Here is a 13,695-nt window from a genome sequence, read left to right on the forward strand (position 1 = left end):
AGAATGTGGGAGGATGCCCCTAGCACCCAGAGAAAACCTAAGCGTTCACAGGAGAACGTACAAACTGCACAGGCAACACTGGTCGTCGGGATTGACCCGGCTATCTGGCACTGTGAGGCAGTAATTCTACTGCTGCGCCACTGTGCTGCCCATGGAGCTTGATTCATGGATCGACACATAATTAATATAGTGGTACTGGGAACCATCAAATGGATTGGTAACACTTGGTGGAGCATCATGGACAATATTTAAACATTATTCATAGGGGAAAACTCTGGACAGTTCAGAAATTATACTTTTGTAACGGCACCAAACGTGGTGAATAAACAGTTGCTTTATTCAGACATAATAGGTTTGAAATACATACACATTTGGTCCTCTAACACAGTGGTTCTCAACCTTTTTTAGCTCATGGCCCCCTTGGGCTCTTTATTTTTTCTGTGCGCCCCCCTGACATTATTAGTGGAAAAAAGGTTAATTGAACCTGTGGCCCCCTAAATCCCCAAATTTTTCTGTGGCCCCCCTGAGATTTGCCATGGCCCCTTTGGGGCCATATGGCCCCAGGTTGGGAATCACTGCTCTAACATATTGTCATTGCTGCTGCAGCTGAGCGTGCGTATCGTCTCGAGCTCAGCTACCTGTCGAATCTTGATCTCCAGGTGAGATCTCCTTATGTAGCAGGACACTCCCCTTAACCCAGGACATCACGTGACGGCCCTCGTGACCACTGACAAGGGTTTGGCCGTAAGTGGTCTGACTATCAGCCGACGCCACAGGACCCCCCTCCCCCCCAAAAAAAAACCGGAAGAAGGGAATTTTAGTAGGCTAACAAAACGTGGCAGTCAAAACTCGTAAACGCACAGGTGAAAAGGAATAGAACGCGCTAACCTTCTACGAGAAGGTGTACAAGCACGGTCAAGGGCCCATTTAAATAGGCGGGTTGCATGGAAGGTCACAAGGTCAAAGAGCGTGATGCACGGAGTCGCTCAAGCTTTCGGCAATACTACACACGCAACGCATACATTCTTACCTGGTAAAAACCGCCAACATCACTGCTCATCACGGACAGAGAGGAGATAAAAATGTTTTTTGTGACTGACTTGCAAAAGCGCAGCGTGCCGGCGAATTTAGGGCAAGTCCTGGCCCACGACTGCCCGGGGCTGGAGGGTGACTGAACGGTCTGACCCCGAGCACCAAGGGACACTCGGACACAAGCGCAAAGAAGCGGCGCAAAGTAGCAGATTCCTCGGGACAGCCCCTATTCCACCCCCGGGGTCAGCGCTGTCTGCCCACGGCCGTCCTCTGCCACGTCTCCCCCTGTGTGGCCGCACTGGGACGGGCTGTGGGTTGGCAGCGCCCACATATACGGGGCCGCGTGGAGCGGGGCCACAACTCTGGGCAGTGGACACGGGGACAAAAACCCGGCATCGTCCCCATCAGCTGCAGCAGGGTTGGGGACAGTCTGGTCCTTCCGCCCAGCCAGAGCCACTGCGCCGGACCCCGACCCCGACCACCACACCAGGGGGTGATTTACCCCCACACCCACACAGGATGATTCATACCACTGACTCCCACATGGAGTGATTCGCCCCATCCCCGGACCCCGACCCCCACATTATTTCACTGTGCCGAGGATCGGAGGGGGAAGAGGAGAGAGAAAGTGGTGGAATATTGCATTGGGGGAACAGACCCAATGGGTCTGCACTTGGTTTAGTATTCCTTATAACCCAGGCTTTCCTAATCTTACATTTGCTTCCTTTCACTCTTAAAGGAGCATCTTCGTTGTGAACTCTTACGATCTGTCTGCTTTACCACAAACAGTTGTTGTCAATGGATCCCATCGGGTCCGTCTGAATTATTGTAATCGGCCTTCATCTTATTTCGGACCTTAACATCGATTTAAAGGTTCAGTGAAAATGCTTTACATAACTACCTTGAAATTTGCAGAATTGTGATCACTGTCCTTGCCATCTTCCCCACTGTTACTTGACACAGAATCGTTTTTCTCCACTTCACTGACGCCTTCCTGTGCCTTTCCCCTGCCAGTTAATTGAAGCTCTTACCACCACCCTACTCCCAACCCTAAGTTCTTGGCAGATTTTTAAATGGCTTCCCAGAATTTTTGTCTCAGCGTAACCCTGCCGCTTGACTCCTGAGAAATATTTATTTAATACTCTGGTTTCTTTATTCCTGAACCAATATGGAATTACTTAATTTAGTTGCTTCTCCTTGCCTTTCCTGTTGAAACGTATCACAGTACATTTCTGCAGAAAAAAATGGTTGTTCATCTAGCTATTTAACTTAATTTTTCCAGTGTTGGTCACTGCCTTCCTTGATAATTATTTTAAAAATATATATATTTTGCAGACATAGACATTATTTCCAAGTCCAGGTTATTACTTTATTAGAAATATTAGTGATACTTCCATCAACCTCTGGAGGACACTCCTGCACCTCCCCACTCTGCAAAACAATTATTTGTGTGAACAAAGTTGAATGCAATGCTGCTCCAGTCTTCCCACTCCTATTAACTATCTGACAACATTGTTCCTGCCAGTTGGCTTCCTTCACTGTTACGCTTGTAGTCCTCACTGTCTTTCCCATGTTGTGTTCCAGACGGCTCGTTCCCTGATGGTTTCTCAGATGCCGTTCCCATCAACTATCACCCATTTATTTTCATAAGTTCATTTTGTCAAATACACATCTCCATGAATTCAGCTGTATATGCACTTTCAACCCTCCAATATCAACCCTCTCCAAAGACTGTCCATTTTCTGCTCACTTTTTCTGCTACTTGTTTCTTGTTTTCTCGGTCATTTTCTGCTCACTTGTTCTATCCTTTCTTTCACTTTACTCGTGTCACTCATTCCACAGTCTTTTCCTATTTACTGCTCTTTGGTAACACTCTTCTCTGCTGTTTTTTTTCCTTTTAGTCTGTGTCTCTTGCACATGTTGTTCCAATCTTTCTCACAGTCCTGACTGTATTACCACCTGCAGCAGCACCTCGCTGTCTCACTGTCTTTGACCCACTGTTTTCCTCTTTGTTTTAAACACACCTCTTGCCTGCATCAGTCTGAAGAAAGGTCTCGACCTGAAACGTCACCCATTCCTTCTCTCTGGAGATGCTGCGTGTCCTGCTGAGTTACTCCAGCATTTTGTGTCATGCCTGCAAGCATTACTCTTTCGTACAATGAACCTGATCATGCTCCCTTCCAAAACTCTGCGCCTATTCTCCATATCTTGCTTTTGTTCCACAACGCCAGTCTGGCTATCCTCACCTAACAAACACCTGCACTGCAAAAAAATAAACTGCTGGAGAAATTCAACGGGTCAGGCAGTATCTGAGAAGGGAAGTAGATAGCAAATCAGGTGGAGGGCCCTTCTGGTCTGAAGAAGACCTCTGACCCAAAACGTCATTGTCCATTTCCCACTACAGATGCTACCTGACCTGTTGAGGTTCTCCAGCAGTTTGTAGAAACAAGGAACCGCAGATGCGCGTTTACACTGAAAAAAACACTAAGTGCTGGAGTAGCTCAGCGCGTCAGGCAGCATCCCTGGAGAACATGGATAGGTGATATCTTGGATTTGGTCCTTCCTTCAGACAGATTGTGGGGGGAAGGAGGAAGAAAAGCTGTAAGAGGAGGGGCAGGGAGAAGCCTGACAGGGAATAGACGGATATGGGTGATGGGGTGTGGGTTTGATAGACGTATGGGATCAAGTATAGAAATGAAAAGACAGGAGGTGTGAGGCAAAAAGATGGAAGAGTTGCAAATTTTGAAGCCAGATGAGGGGGAGGGGAGAGATCGGTGGGGCACAGGGGAGAGAGTGGAGGGAGGGGTTTGGGGGAAGAAGGAGGATGGGGTTAGTTACTGAAAATTGTACAATTCAGTGTTCATACTGTGTATTTATTGAACTGGTGGTCTGAGTTCAAGTGTTTGACGAAATGGTCACGAAGCTACGCTTGGTCTTCACTAATGTACAGGAGGCCTCATCGGGAACACCTGATGCAGTAGATGAGGTTAAACGAGGTGGAATTCACACCTCATGTCTTTTCATCTCTATACTTTGTCCACTCGTCCTAGAAGGACTGCTGGAGGTTTGCCCCCCCCTCCCCAAGTACTTTCCCCTGCAAACACCTACTAAAGCCTCTCTCGCCTGTATCCACCTATTACCTATTGGGGTTGTGTTCTGCCCCTCCTCTCTTCCAACTTTCTTACCCCTCAAAGATACTGCCTGACCTACTGAGTTACTCCACCACTTTGTGTCTTTTTTTCCTTTAGTTTTGTGTGACGATTCCCATATCTGTGTTTCCAGGCACTCGCGCTGTGTGTCTTAGATAATTCCTTCTCATACATTCCAGCGACGTATTTCACAGCCTGAGGCAAATGCCCTAGTATGAAAGGAAAAGACAGCAAACCCTGGGTTTCAGAAATAAAACAAAAAACGTTGCAAATTTTCAGTAGAGAGGCGGCATTTGTAAAGAGGACACTAACAGGCTACAAATGGGTCGAGGTCTTAGAGCAAAGATCTGGCAAATAGAACTTAATATGGAGAGAAAGGAAATGTCAAAGGACAAATGACATTTATTGTCACACACACCAATTGGTGCAGTGAAATTTGAGTTACCATGCAGCACACAAATAAGATACGCAACACTATAGAATTTAACATAAAACATCCCCCACAGCGGATTCAATGTTTCCCACTGTGAGGGAAGGCAATAAAAGTTCTTCCACTTGTTCACCCGTGGTCGGGGCCTATTGAGGCCTCCACAGTCGCCGCTATGGACGGCCCGATGTTTCAGGCCCTCTCGCCGGATGATGGCACTCCGGCATCGGAAGAACACTATCAGCGGCTTGGAATTTCTGAATCGGACGCTTCCAACCGGAGACCACGGCTCCTGAAGTCCACAGGCCGAGCTGGGCAGAGCTCCATCACTGGCGACCTCGGCGAAAGATCCCGGGCCTCCGCGATGCTAAAGTCAGCGGCGCCCGCGGCTGGAAGCTCCGCAGACCACAGCTCCACGGTGTTAAAGTCGGCAGTCCCAGCGCTCCGGAGCTTCCAACGTGGCGACCCTCCGCGATGGTACTTCAATGCTGAGCCGCCGCTGAAGCTCTGCCCCGTCTACGGTAGGAAAGGCAGCGCCAATCCAGATGGTAGGCCGCGAGGAGGGGGTGAAGATGCGGCTCGGAGGAAAGAGGCATCCTCGACCCAGGTAGCGACTGTGGAAAACAGTTTCAAGAGTCTCAAGGCCACGTTACAAAAATATAGCAGGTAGAGGAGAAACATGTAAGGGGAATGAAATAAATAGTAGAGACATGACTAGTACATAAAGTAAAGACAGAATACAATTCAAAACACAATATGAGGCAATTAATGCACAGATGAAAAGGGAGGGGGACGTGGGGCTAAGGATAGGCAGAGGTGAAGAGATGGGTCTTGAGGCGGGACTGGAAGATGGTGAGGGACACGGAATTGCGGATCAGTTGGGGGAGGGAGTTTCAGAGCCTGGGAGCTGCCCTGGAGAAGGCTTTGTCCCCAAAACTGCGGAGGTTGGACTTGTGGATGGAGAGGAGACCGGCTGATGTGGATCTGAGGAACCGTGAGGGTTGGTAGGGGGAGAGGAGGTCAGTGAGATATGGGGGGGGCCAGATGGTGGAGGCTTTGTAGGTGAGTATCAGGGTTTTGTAGGTGATCCGGTGGGAGATGGGAAGCCAGTGAAGTTGTTTGAGGACTGGAGTGATGTGATGCCAGGATTTGGTGTGGGTGATGAGTCGGGCGGCTGCGTTCTGGACCAGTTGGAGTCGGTTGATGTAGGTGGAGCTGATGCCAAGGAGAAGTGAGTTGCAATAGTCCAGTCGGAAGGAGATGAAGGCATGGATGAGTCTTTCAGCAGCAGGAGGTGTGAGAGAGGGTCTGAGTTTGGCGATGTTGCAGAGATGAAAGAAGGAGGTTTTAATGACGTGGCGGATGTGAGGCTCAAGGGAGAGGGTGGAATCAAAGATCACGCCAACGTTGCGGGCCTGGAGAGATGGGGAGACAGTGGTGCTGTCGATGGTGAGAGTGGGGTTATTGATTTAACATTGGGGTTTGTGCGCCAATCGGAGGGTCGAATTTGCCCCTTGCAGCAGGGTCTCTGGAACTCCGGCACAACCAGAGCCGACAGATCCATTCCCATAGCTGACTTCCACAGCCAATTGGCGGGTCTAATTTCCCCCCTGCGGCCAGGGTTCTGGATCTCCGGCCGGTCGGAGCTGGCAGATCTGTTCCCATAGCCAACTCCCAAGCCCAACTTTGCGTGCCGGTGTCTCAGTGTCCTTTTGCGTGAAGCAACATCTGCAGTTCCTTGTTTCTAGATTTTATATCAATCTGTATTGACTCTGGATCCATCTGGGTTTCTTTTGGTGCCATTTGTCCGTGTGTTTATCCAAATTCTTTCTCAAACGTTTAGGCTCTCAGCCCTGGCTGGGCTAGATTTAGATTTTGAACCAACACTTTGTGCCCAAGTGTGCCAATTTTATAACAGACTTAACAGAGGTCATTGTCTGCTTGCAATGAATAAATTACCTGAACAGCTTCTGCTTCGCTCCGTCGTTTTCACACCTTACCCTTCCATATCTCTAGACTCCCTCTCCCCTTAATCTCAGTGTGAAGAAGGGTCTCGACCCAAAATTCACCCATTCCTTCTCTCCAGAGATGCTGCCTGTCCCGCTGAGTTACTCCAGTGTTTTGTGTCTATCTGCCTGCAATGAAGGCTTGCTCGCATTGCCAGTGTAGGTTGTGTAGGCACGAACTGCAGATGCTGGTTTAAACTGAAGATAGACACAAAAAACTGGAGTAAAGCTTCACTCTGAAGAAGGGTCTTGACCCAAAACATCACCCATTGCTTCTCTCCAGAGATGCTGCCTGTCCCGCTGAGTTACTCCAGCTTTTTGTGTCTATCTTCACAATAGTGTAGGTTTACAGGCGGCGATACATAGCATAATGTTTCTGTAAGTGTCGGACCCTGTTATTTTTTAGGATTCAAATGTAATTGATATTGATGTGAACTAGGCTCTGATATTTGTAATGTCGCAATTAAATTTGAGGGAGAGCTTTTGATGTGTCTTAATAGCAGGTATTATGTAAAAATAAAAATGTAATAGATATTACCTTTCACCTTCAAACACTGTATTGAGCCACGTTCCTAATTAATTATATCGCTGGTGCTTTTCCTTTACCCCTCGGGATGTTTATTCCCCATTTATTTGAGTTCTCTACCATAGTGTATAGTTTTACTTTCAATTCTGACAATGGTCCAAGTTTCACAGACTCATTTCAACAAACACTTCTTCAATTTGGATCTCTATTGGAAGGATGCCATGTGGAAAGGAGCTGTGCTGCTGGTTTGCTTTCTGGAGATCATATTTCATGTAATAAGAAGTTTTTATTTCCTTTTCTACATTCTTAATCAGAAAAAAATGAGAAACGGAACAAAATATCTCCCCCACCAAATTCCTGCAATATCTCTCCCACACATTGCATCTGGGAAAATAAGAGATGGCTAGTATTATCAAATGTTGTGCCTCTCAGCTGCGTACAATGTCCCATGAGAAGAATGTGTTTGTGACTGAACTTAGGTTCTTGTATCTTGTTCAATAGAACATGTTAAGGCAACTCTATCCCCTGTGGATTACATGCCATTTAATAGAAACAGACATGGTGTCGAAAATTTTCAGTGGCTTTGTTTGGGTGCTATGTTGGGTACTACAAAGGGAAAAAAAGTAGTTTGAGATCCGATCATTACAAAGTGCTTTATGCGCCAGGCAAAGTTTTCGTAAGGGTTATTTCAGTATTATGGATTTTTTTTTTTCAAACTGAACTGCAAATCTTTAAAGTTGGTGGTGAAGGACGGGGTGCTTTGTACCATTGTCAGATTTTTATGAGTGAGCAAAGTGATTTTAAGTAAGGTCGAGACCCTTCTTCAGACTTTAGACTATGTCTCTCTCATCTCAGTGACCTCAAAACACCACCATGAATTCTATTTCCACTGCTGTAATCTTTGGTCTTCTGCCCCCTTTTGTGAAAGGCACTTCTTAAAGATTTGGAGATCTGCTCCATTTTTTATTTAATATCAGTTATAATTAAGCAATGCACACGTTATATTTTCACTGTTTATTACATAGTTTGCATGGATCTTAGCTTAACAATGGAGCACAATGAATATGTATGCAGGAAGGAATTGCTCTGAAGAAGGGTTTCGGCCCGAAACGTTGCCTATTTCCTTCGCTCCATAGATGCTGCCTCACTCGCTGAGTTTCTCCAGCACTTTAGTCTACCTTCGGTTTTCCAGCATCTAGGAAGCAGATACAATAGTAGCATTTAAAAGGCTTTTTTATAGGCACATGGATAGGCAAGAAACGGAGGGAGATGGATCATGTGCAGACAGAGGAGATTAGTTTAACTTGGCATCGTGTTTGGCACACGCATTGTGGGCCGAAGGGCCAAATCCAATGATGCACTGTTCTGTGTTCTATGTAATGCTTTTGCCGAATGCTGTTGGCTTTACCAGCTAACATTTAGTTTACATGCTGTGTTTGCTACTTTTGATTATCCTGGATTTTTATGAGCAATCATTCCACATTACTAATGCAGACCATGCACAACTGGTTGTTGCTGAGGCCCAAGTTTTATCTTATTCCGACAGCTGATATGTCTTATTAAAATACTAGTTTGGGCAGATGGCAGCAACGTGTTTCTATTTTGAAACTTTGGTTACCCTCCGAAGTAATTAATAGCAAAAGGATAACGAGGGATTAAATTGGTCCATTGGAGAGACAGAGTGGACAGCTATCTGCAGAGCCAAAAGAGATGGGGGAGATATTGAACAATTTTTTTTTCTTCGGTATTCACCAAGGAGACGGATATTGAATTATGTGAGGTAAGGGAAACTAGTAGAGTAGCTATGGATACTATGAGGTTCAAAGTAAAAGAAGTACTGACACTTTTGAAAAATATAAAAGTGGATAAGTCTCCAGGTCCTGACAGGATATTCCCTAGGACATTGAGGGAAATTAGTGTAGAAATAGCCGGGGCTATGACAGAAATATTTCAAATGTCATTAGAAACGGGAATAGTCCCCGACTGCGATTGGCGTACAATGCGCATGTTGTTCAAACCATTGTTTTACAAAAAAGGGTTCTAAGAGTCACACAAAAACACTAGCAACCTTATAGACCTGTTAGTTTGACTTCAGTGGTGGGCAAATTAATGGAAAAGATACTTAGAGATAATATATATAAGCATCTAGATAAACAGGGTATGATTAGGAACAGTCAACATGGATTTGTGCCTGGAAGATCATGTTTGACTAATCTTCTTGAATTTTTTTGAAGAGGTTACTAAGGAAATTGACGAGGGTAAAGCAGTGGATGTTGTCTATATGGACTTTAGTAAGGCCTTTGACAAGGTTCCTCATGGAAGGTTGGTTAAGAATGTTCAACTGTTGGGTATAAATGCAGGAATAGCAAGATGGATTCAACAGTGGCTGAATGGGAGAAGCCAGAGGGTAATGGTGGATGGCTGTTTATCGGGTTGGAGGCAGGTGACTAGTGGGGTGCCTCAGGGATCTGTGTTGGGTCCTTTGTTGTTTGTCATGTACATCAATGATCTGGATGAAGGTGTGGTAAATTGGATTAGTAAGTATGCAGATGATACCAAGATAGGGGGTGTTGTGGATAATGAAGAGGATTTCCAAAGTCTACAGAGTGATTTAGGCCATTTGGAAAAATGGGCTGAAAGATGGCAGATGGAGTTTAATGCTGATAAATGTGAGGTGCTTGGCAGGACAAATCAAAATAGGACGTCCAGGGTAAATGGTAGGGAATTGAAGAATACAGTTGAACAGAGGGATCTGGGTATAACCGTGCATAGTTCCTTGAAGGTGGAATCTCATATAGATAGGGTGGTAAAGAAAGCTTTTGGTATGCTAGCCTTTATAAATCAGAGCATTGAGTATAGAAGCTGGGATGTAATGTTAAAATTGTACAAGGCATTGGTGAGACCAAATCTGGAGTATGGTGTACAATTTTTGGTCGCCCAATTATAGGAAGGATGTCAACAAAATAGAGAGAGTACAGAGGAGATTTACTAGAATGTTGCCTGGGTTTCAACAACTAAGTTACAAAGATAGGTTGAATAAGTTAGGTCTTTATTCTCTGGAGCGCAGAAGGTTAAGGGGGGGACCTGATAGAGGTCTTTAAAATGATGAGAGGGATAGACAGAGTTGATGTGGACAAGCTTTTCCCTTTGAGAATAGGGAAGATTCAAACAAGAGGACATGACTTCAGAATTAAGGGACAGAAGTTTAGGGGTAATATGAGGGGGAACTTCTTTACTCAGAGAGTGGTAGCGGTGTGGAATGAGCTTCCAGTGGAAGTGGTGGAGGCAGGTTCATTGGTATCATTTAAAAATAAATTGGATAGGCATATGGATGAGAAGGGAATGGAGGGTTATGGTATGAGTGCAGGCAGGTGGGACTAAGGGGAAAAAAAATTTTGTTCGGCACGGACTTGTAGGGCCGGGATGGCCTGTTTCCGTGCTGTAATTGTTATATGGTTATATGGTAAGGTTAATATGATTAGATATACAGGTACACAACCTTTTATCCGAAAGCCTTGGGACCGGACACTTTTCGGATTTCGGAATTTTTCGGATTTCGGAATGGAAGATTTTTAGTGTAGATTAGGTAGGTAGAGCGGGCGGCTTGAAAAGTCTGGAGCGGCTGCCTCCTCCACAGAGACCAGGGAATCATTGTAAATCATTGCTTAAATGTTAGTCAGTTAGTTTGGAGGGATTTTATGTGGTGGGGGGGGGGTGAAGGGGGGAAACTTTAATTCTTAGTCCCCTGCCTGGTCGGAGAGGCGGGGAGCAGGCAGTGCCTTACCGGGTCGCCGTGCAGTAAGCTTCGGAGCGCTGTGGCCGCCGGCTCCCAACATCGCGGAGCTGGGGCTGCGGGCTTCCGGCCGCGGGCGGCGCTGGATTGGAGCTCCGCGCAGCCAGGGGTAGAGTTGCCGGGGTCGGAGCTACAACCCGCCTCTCCGACCAGGTAGGGGACTAAGAATTAAAGTTTCCCCCTTTCCCTCCCCTCACATAAAAGCCCTCCAAACTAACTGACTAACATTTAAGCAATGATTTACAGATGTTTAAGTGTCTCCCCGGTCTCCGGGGAGGAGGCAGCCGCAACAGTAGTACAGACCTGGGTTGACCGTGGGTCGTTTCGGGTCAAGTTTGGCGCCAAACGCGAGCTTTGGTGTGCAGCCGACATCCTGGAAAAAATGTCCGGTTTTCGGAGCTTTTCGGTTTCCCGAATTTCGGATAAAAGGTTGTGCACCTGTACTATATCTTCTAAGGAATGTATTTTGTCCCTGAGAATGAACTCTAATCTAAGAGCTTGTATTCATTATTTCCCCTCCTGCAGCTCCTGTATTATTGTTAATTTAGACTTAAGTCTTCATTGCCAAGTTGCATGACCAAATACATTCAAATAAATGCTGTAAATTCATTATGTTAACGTGATTTAAAATTTTAGATTTAATCTTGTCACGTTGTGGGGTTTTGTATATATTTTTTTAATCCGGAGTCCAGAGCATTGTTTTGAGTTTGGATCTCCTCTCCCTTTACCCACAATAACTGGTCTATCCTGGTCCTTGGACATGCTTGACCTCGTGACCCAGGGCTGCCACCAGCTTTGTAATGGTATGCAAGTTTCCATATCCAAAAGTAAAATTGGATTTCTCGTATGATGTTGGATGCTGGGACCAGGAACTCCCAGTCTTTAAAAAGAGCATCTTGTGTTCCCATGTGGCAGAGGCAATTTAATGGTGACTGAGTGGGTGTGGGCTGGAGACGAGGACACAACCAAGGGCAGACCAGGAATGCACTTGTTTTAACAGCTACAGTAGATCCAAATTGGACAGGCTGGCACTAGGAACCCAAGGTTAGAGACCTAAGAATTGTGTTGGGCACATTCTGATATTTTGTGCCAATGCCCATATCCTGGTAAGAATCCTGGTCTAGATCCAGCAGCATTATATTGAAGGCACAGGCTTGTCACTGTGATGGGCATACAATACTTGCTGGCACTGCAGTTTGCAAAGCTCTTTTAAAAACTGTTAAAAACACGTGGCCTATAAGAATAAATCACCCTTCCTGTTATGGCCTCTATCATAGATTTAAATTGATTGAAAACGGCTTCATCCACTGGAACTTCTGAAATTGGTTTGGTCCGTGAGCGTTGACTTGGAGGGAATGTATTTGGCTTCAGTGAACAGTGTAACAATGTTCATCCTCTGTAAGGAAGTTGTGAACACTTGGCTTTTTGTCTGTATTTTTTGACTGGCCTTTAATGTTGCCTCTTCAAGTTGATTTCTGCATCTAATATCACAAACTTTAATCGTAATCTTTTAAAAAATAACCCGCATTTAGGAGTGAACTGGAAGATACTGCATTAAATGTTGTTTTTCACAGTATGAAATCCATGGTTATAAGAGACATTTTGGCTCATTGAGATGTTTTTCACATGGTATCTTGTATTATACACCAGGACCTGATGGGAGGAAGGAGGTTTCAAGGGGATTAAGACAAGCTCCATCTGTGGGCGAATGGTAGAAAACCTGTGGAAGAGTGAGGTGCTCCACTTGGGTGCATAAAACAAAAAACAGATTTTTTAAAAATATTAAAGGGTCCCAAGTCCACACAAGGCACTGAAAAAGAATAAAATAATTTGAAAGGAAAATAGTTTGCTCATTATTATAAAGGATCTTGATAAGATTGCAGTGAGAGTATTATGCACAGTTTCGGTCTCCTAACCTAATTGATGTACAAGCCATAGTGGGAGTACAGTGAAGATTTACTATACATACAGTTCCAAATGTGGCAAACCTGCTGAACGAAGAAAGATTATGGAGACTAGGCTTGTATTTTCGGGAGTTCAGGAGAGTGAGAGGCGATCTCATTGAAACTTATAAAATTCTTACAGGCAAGATATAGGGAAGATGTTTACCCGGCTGAGGAGTCTTGAACTAAGGCCATAACTTGGAATAAGGGTCAATCAGAACTAAAATGAGGAGATCTTGTAAATCTTTGAAATTCTCTGCCCTGGAGGACATTTAATTAATTCAAAACAGAGGTTCCTATTAATCATGGAAAATGGGAGATAAGACTTTGAATGGAGATCAACTTTGATCTGACGAACTGTAGAGCACATTGAAAGGATGGATTTGCTCAGTTTTATGCCTTTGATCTAAACAAGATTAATTCACAATGTCCTACCCACATCCGCTCCCTTGTTGGGGTACTTTCCATACAGTCACTTTGAAGGTTTGGGGTTGTGAGGAATTGGCACCCCAGTGTTAGGTCTAATCTTCAGAGGCCTCAACATTGATCTTCCCTGTGTTGTCCGTCTTTGAGCATTCCTCGCCACAATCACCCTGCAGTCTGTATTGCAGGAGCAATATCACCAACCAAATCTGCCCACTGAATTACATAATTTAATTTAAGGGCAGCTTGTGCACTTGCGATATAATTGTTTGAATCACTTAATAGCTTTACTGTTTTTGCATGCAATTATTTACTTGTTACCTAAATTAGATTAAATTTAGTTTGACATATATTTAACTTGCAACTTAATTCTTAGAATTCTAGCCTATAATTTAA

General features: G+C 44.9%; 1 protein-coding gene across 1 annotated transcript in view; it reads left to right on the forward strand.

The window, feature by feature from the left end:
• kdm5a (lysine (K)-specific demethylase 5A) overlaps positions 1 to 13,695 on the forward strand; it is a 112,170-nt gene that overhangs the window by 51,892 nt on the left and 46,583 nt on the right. The gene's annotated exons all lie outside the window — the stretch shown is intronic.

This window comes from Leucoraja erinacea, chromosome 19, assembly GCF_028641065.1.
Source record: "Leucoraja erinacea ecotype New England chromosome 19, Leri_hhj_1, whole genome shotgun sequence".
NCBI lineage: Eukaryota > Metazoa > Chordata > Chondrichthyes > Rajiformes > Rajidae > Leucoraja > Leucoraja erinaceus.